Source organism: Lactuca serriola, chromosome 2 (genome assembly GCF_051521515.1).
Source record: "Lactuca serriola cultivar US96UC23 chromosome 2, Lser_US96UC23_V15, whole genome shotgun sequence".
Classification (NCBI taxonomy): Eukaryota; Viridiplantae; Streptophyta; class Magnoliopsida; order Asterales; family Asteraceae; genus Lactuca; species Lactuca serriola.
Genome location: NC_136409.1, coordinates 41561596 through 41568559, shown reverse-complemented (window position 1 = coordinate 41568559; position 6964 = coordinate 41561596).

The following is a 6964-nucleotide window of genomic DNA, read 5'->3' as shown; positions in this document are numbered from 1 at the left end:
GAATGTACTGCCGAGGTCCTGGCAAATGAACAAAAACCTGAGCCTACTCTGGTGCCCTCACCATATATAACCAGTTCTCCCCCACTTGGGGTTCGAACTACCACTCACTGGCCCTCACAATCAATCATAACACTAAACCGACTCAGCCAATCCATGCCCACAATTACGCACACCTCTCCCATGGGGATCAGAATCAGATCGATCGGAAAAGACACCCCGAAAATCTCCAAGTCACATCCTCGATAAACTGAAGAAGCAAAAACCCCGTGTTCATTGGCGATAGATAATCGCAAAGGACACTCCAACTCGCCCACAGGCATACTGAACTCCCTACTAAAAGACTGAGACACGAAGGACCGACTCGCCCCCGAGTCAAATAAGACCAAAGCAGGCAAAGAGTTCACCAAAAACGTACCTAATTACAGGTACAACAGATAAGCATATAACAGATAAATAAAACGAGATGAGGATAGAAACATACCAGCAACCACATCTGGTGCTGCTCTGGCCTCCTCCGCCATAAGCTGGAAAGCACGACCCTGAGCCTTCGGAGGCTCTGCCCTGACTGGTCTCCCATCTGTGATCCTCAAAGTAGCTGGCGCTGCAGCCTGCACCGACTTGACGGCAAGTAGTGGACAGTTGGCTCTCATGTGGCCAACCTGATTGAAGTGATAACATAACCTCATACCCTGAACTGGGGCAGCCTGGCGACAATCCTTCGCGTAATGCCCCTCCTTGCCACACTTGTGGCACCCACTACCAGGTCGACATATATACCAGAATGACTCCTGCCACACTTCCCATAAGTGTGGCCCTGCTGACCCCCGGTCCTAGTATCAGGGGTCTTAGACCGCTTCAGCGCCGATTGTGACAGTGCCGGGGCCGGCCCCTGCTCCCTTAGATGTAGCTCAATCTACAACTCCCGCCGTCTGGCGGCCTCCTGTAACTCCAGAAGGGTATCACATCGCTGGGTAGATACAAACTTTTAGATATCAGTCTTGAGCATACTCAGATAACAGGTCATCTGAGACTACTCAGAAGCAAACTCTGGGAAGAACATCGCCCGCTCAGTGAACATACAGGTGATCTCCGTCACCGACTCTCCATCCTACCTCAAACTCAGAAACTCATGTGCCAAACGTTCCCACTCAACCCTCGTAATGTAACGAACGCGGAACATATCCCTGAACTGCTCCCAAGTAACAGCAGCTCTCTGATCATCAATGTAAGCCCCAGTCGCAAGTCTCCACCAGTCCTTGGCTCCGTACCTAAGCAGGTTCAGAGCACACTTGACCTTTTGGTCAGCAGGACATGTCCCGGTACTGAAAACCCCTACCAACTCCTCCCCCTGCCGTAGATACAACTGATGCAGATGCTATCTCTACGAGGGTTGCGTAGCGCTCATCAAAATACTCCACCATGGCGGTCTTAATCGACCCGAACATTTCCGGCAACTCGGCCCGGAACAACACAACAACCTCATCGTGCAGGATCGCTCAGATCCTATTATCCATCTCATCTGGCCGCATCTGGCCTATCGTCTTGGGTGCTGTCAGCCCCCCTGTCCGCCCTCTCCTGATCCTGATCCTGATCCCGAACCGGATCCAGTCACAAAGCGCTTGGTCATCACTATTCTGACGCACAACACAAGGCATCAGATAACTCATACAATAACTGGGGACCAACCCCCGACAAAACCCTAGGGGTTGTGACTTCCTTGTCACGCATATGGGTCCTGTGCTTTCAGTAGTACGGGTGTAACGTCCCAAAATTTAAGGCCAAAAATTTCATTTTTAATTAGGTTATTACATAAAACTAAAGTGTGAATAATCAAAATATAATATTATGAAACCATATTAGAGTATAATCCCAAGGATCTCGTGTGCGGAAAACATAGTGTGATGCGCTGTGACTAAGCCGACTCCTTTCCTTTGAAACAAAGTACCTGAAACCAAAACTGTAAACCGTAAGCATGAAGCTTAGTGAGTTCCCCCATCATACCACATACCACATAACACCATCGGTATCTCTCAAATGGTAACTGCCATCGGTATCTTTCAACCGGTAACCGGAGACTATTTCCCCTACCACTATCACATAATAATATGTCATAAACATACTGATCACGTACTAACATCATAAACATGTTGATCACATACTAACATATCATAAACAGACAGATAAGCATTACATGGGTTCTGTATACCCCTTCGGTATCTTTCAACTGGTAACTGCCATCGGTATTTTTCAACCGGTATTCGCCATCGGTATCTTTCAACCGGAATCCGCCAACGGTATTTTTCAACTGGTAACCGAGGACTATTTCACCCCTACCACTATCATACAATAACATGATATAATCATGCAGTCAGGCATTACTGGGGTATTGACCCACCCTTTGGTCCTAACGACCGAGTCAGGGAAGAACTATTCCCTGCTACTACCACTGAAACACATAGCATATCACATAAGCATAAGCATATAACATAAGCATATCAAGGTAATTATCACAAAGACAGGTAATTATCACAAAGACAAATTATCTACCAACTACCCCTGTTGGTGGGCTGACATTGTGGCCTTAGACCCACCCTTACTGGAAGGTAACTCACCTCACATTGCTGAAGTCCCGTAGACACAATCCCATACTGCTATAGTCCCGCAGACTCAACCCCAACTGATGGATGATAGGTTCCCGAACTGTCAATACCAAAATAACACCAAATTAATAATTGGGTTTCACTACATAAGCATGAATACACACTTTAAATAATTACTACATTACCCCAAGCTTGGCTTTATGCAAGCCCAAGGCCCAATCCATAGGCCCAAAGTCACTAGGAAATCAAAGCCCAACACATGGCCCAATTTTCCAATTTGGGCCCAGGCCTATACATGGTCTTATTCAAAGGCTTAACCAAAAAGTCCAATCCGACATTTGGTATTCTAATGGCCCAATACCTCATAATCATGAAGGCCTAAACTATGACCCATCTATGGCCTAATTTTCCAAATTGGTCCCAACGCCTCATATGGGCCTTACCACAAAGCCCATTAATTATTCTAGTCTATTTGCTTGATCTTGGGATGGCCCATTAATAACCCAATCATTAAGGGCCAATAGAAAGGCCCAACAATAAACCTAAGTGCAATTAGGGTTTCACATAGAATGATGATTAGGGTTAAGTTTCCTACTTAACCCATTAAGGACTTAATCCTCTAAGCACTTAATCCATTAAGTCCAATATCGCTTAGATTAATCTTTGCCAATGAATATTATTTAATATCTCAAGTTATTAAATAATTCCCGCGTGTCCCGGTTAATTCCCCAAATTAGGGTTTTACTGGCATTAGGGTGTTGCAACCCAAATACTTGCCCATTTATCAATTTATTGGGCTTTTAGGTCAATTAGGGCTTTATTGGGCCTCTTAGGCCCACTAGAATATCATTAAGCCCATTAGGGTTTTATTTGGATCAATTAGGGTCCATTAGGGCTTACAAGGCCTATTAGGGTTTCAAGCACCCCAACCGAATGAAACTCACAAGATAAGCACACCGCCACCTGACACGGCGGCCGGTGGCGGCAGCCACCACCCTAAGGTGGTGGTTTTTAATTTCTTTTCATTATACTTTAGCTAATTACACTTTACAATGCCTTAACCAAAAATAAGCATACACTAACTACATTAAACACACACAATGGTGGTTCATGGCGGCAGCCACCACCTCACGGTGGTGGTGGTGGCTTTTCCGGCTAACTAAACACCCACACAACACCCACTCGACAGAAATACACCCACACACGCTAGGAGCAGAATCACACACCCACAAATACACCCACAGCCACCTCCCATGGTGGCTGGTGGTGGCGGAATAAGACAAAGACAGCAGTCACGATAGCGTAGCGGTATTAGATAGTGGCGACAGCGAGACAATGACCACACACACGCCGAAGCAACAATGGAAGTCTTCAAGTCGTTGGCCCCGACTTCGTAGTCGGATAGGAATGACGGTGGTGATAGGGCAGCGGCGGACATGCTGACAGGGGCGTAACACCGAGGGATGGAGAAAGATGTCGTGGCCGAGAACATCAACAATAACAACAACAACGTTCGTTGTGGCGGCAGGCTGCGACGTTCGACGACTGAAGTGGTGGCAGCGTTTTGAGTCCAAGGAAAATACGGCAGTGCAAGGTCTCACCGGCAGCAACACATCGGCAGTAGTGCTTTGTTCACTTGGTGGCTCAACTAGTCGGAAGACTAGCGTAACATTTGGTGGTGATTCCTCCGTCTCCCACAGTTTTGGCGGTCGCCGATGGTGAGGGTGACATAAGGGTGGTGCGGCACCAATAATAGAAAAAGGGAGAAAGGTGGAGGCTGGAGGCATATCCCTTGGGGTTAGGGTTTTTTTTGTGATTTAAGATGCATATATACGTGGTTTAAGCGAGGGTGACGGGAGTTGTCCCGTGTCCATGTCCAACTTTGCCCATCTAACCATTCTAGTCCCTCCCCATGAGATCTTTTTCAGAATTAATCACATATTTACCCAATAAACCCCGACATTAAAAATTCATTACAACTTAGGTACGAAATTTATGTTGGAATAGTGTCTAAGGCTACAACTATATTAGACAAGTATTTGACCCGGTTGAGCATGGTCCTTTTGGGTTGCCTTCACCATAGCAACTTGACAGGATGATTTATAATGAGAGAAGGAATATTATTAATATATTATAAGAATAATATAAGAAATAATAATATTATTATTTGATTAATATAAGTCATAAATTAATTAGGAATTAATTTGGTGACTTAAAGAGATTAATTAAACAAAGGGGTATAAACTGTCAATTGTTTGATAGTTGCACTTTGGGCTATATATCCTTTAAGGATAAGAGGTGGATGATTTCTAGGTCTAAGGATAGCCATAAAATCATCCAAGGCTTATCATGGAAAGCATTTGGATTGCTTAGGACTTAAGTTATCCAATTAGGGTTTAAGGGTGAAACCCTAGGAGCCTTACTAGTATAAATAGACCCTATGGGTTGAGGGAATTCGACACACTTGTCTCTAAGGAAACCCTGGCCGAATTCTTCCTCCCCTCTCCTTTCTCCTAAATCATCTTCTTGCTAGTTGGTGTTTGTAAGCCATTAGAGGAGTGACAATTGTGACTCTAAAGCCTCAAGGACAACAAGATCAAGCAAGTGATTTAAGGTAAACTTCCAATCTTTGATTTCATATTGTTAATATTGTATATTAGCCATTAGAAGTCTTGGATTCAATGTATGATCAATTAGAGAAACCTAGATCCAAGCATTAGGGTTGCATGTGCACATAGTTTTGTTCATATGGCTAAAACCCAACAGTGGTATCAGAGCCTAGATTGGTTTCTATTGAATTCATACTTTGATTGCTTGTTTGTTGCTGAAAAAATCGTTTTTTTTTGTTCTCTGGATGATGAACTCGGCGAGTCCCATGGTGGTACTCGGCGAGTAGGCTCAACTCAGCGAGTCCATCTGGGTACTCGGCGAGTTCGAGCGTCAGAAAAAAGGAAACTTCGGGATTTCTTGTTGTTTATCTTTGAGATACTTGCCTTAATCATATTAGATCAATATAAATCCGATTTTATGATATATATGAGTATATTCTTGACCTAATTGAAGATATTTATCAATTAATAAAATATTTGTTTCCTTATGTGATAATTGATTAATTAGTTTATTAAATTGGTAAATTATTTTGCAAGAAATCATTAAATAAATCAAATATGGATAATTATGGAATTAATTGTTAATTAAGATTATTTGTTATTTGATCCTCTATGTTTTTAAAAGTTTAAAACTTGCCCTCAAGTTTTGAAATTTATGTTTTGTGATTAAAAGTTTAATTTAGACAATTTAAATTTCAAACCCTAGAATTTTACAAGTTTAAAATCCAACCCTATACTAATATAATACTACAAGATTAATATATATATATATATATATATATATATATATATATATATATATATATATATATGTATAATTAAAATGCTAGTCTTACCGTTAGTAGGCCTCATTCACGAAGCCGGTCTATAAGGTGGGTATAAGGTTGCTGCCTGTAAAATGGCGCTTAATGGGTGTACAATCACACCCACCCCTTGCTTGATCGGTGGAGGGTCGTTAGCCGAACGGGTAGGATAGGGAAACCTCATCTCTTCATTAAAAGTATAATATAAAATACAAAGTAACTACATGTTTTTCAAAAATTTCCTAATCTTAGTTACTTTAGGAAAAGTGAATTGATGCAATCCCATGAAATTACACTTTGCACCCTTGCTAAGAAGTTAGTGGAGCGTGTGTGGTTTACCGGCACACTAATTGGTTCTAAGCAAAGGTGGCAAATGGGTGATTCATTGTTTATCATAGTTTGATGGAGCGTGTGTCGTTTACCGGCACATCAAATAGGTGATCGTTACAATGAAGGCACCATGTAAATTTGCATGGTAATTCACACCCACTTTGTGATCCTCGGTATCCCAGTCACAAACAAGAGGGGCATATCGAGATTTAAACATGCCATTGAAAAGTTTTCAATGAATCTCATACAAACCTAGGAATTCTCAATACATTTAGAACTTAAAGTTATGTGGTGGAGAATTAGTGAATCGTCATTCACTTACCTTCAAATTGTTTGCATGTTAGATTACGACATCCCTTTTCTAATATGTAAATATTGTTGTTGGATCCTAGCCCTAATTTTTCTTATTGGGTGATAATTAGGGATTCATATTCTAATCTATCTTTGTCCTTTCTATTTGTAGATGTCGAACGCCAACAACGCTGTTGCTAGTTCATTCACATTGATGAGCCTTTGTCAAAAAGTTACTTTCGATGGGACGAACTTTAGCGAATGGATAAGATACATTCGCACAATTGCTCGCTATGAGGACAAGGAGTATGTCCTAGATGAGAAGCTCGAG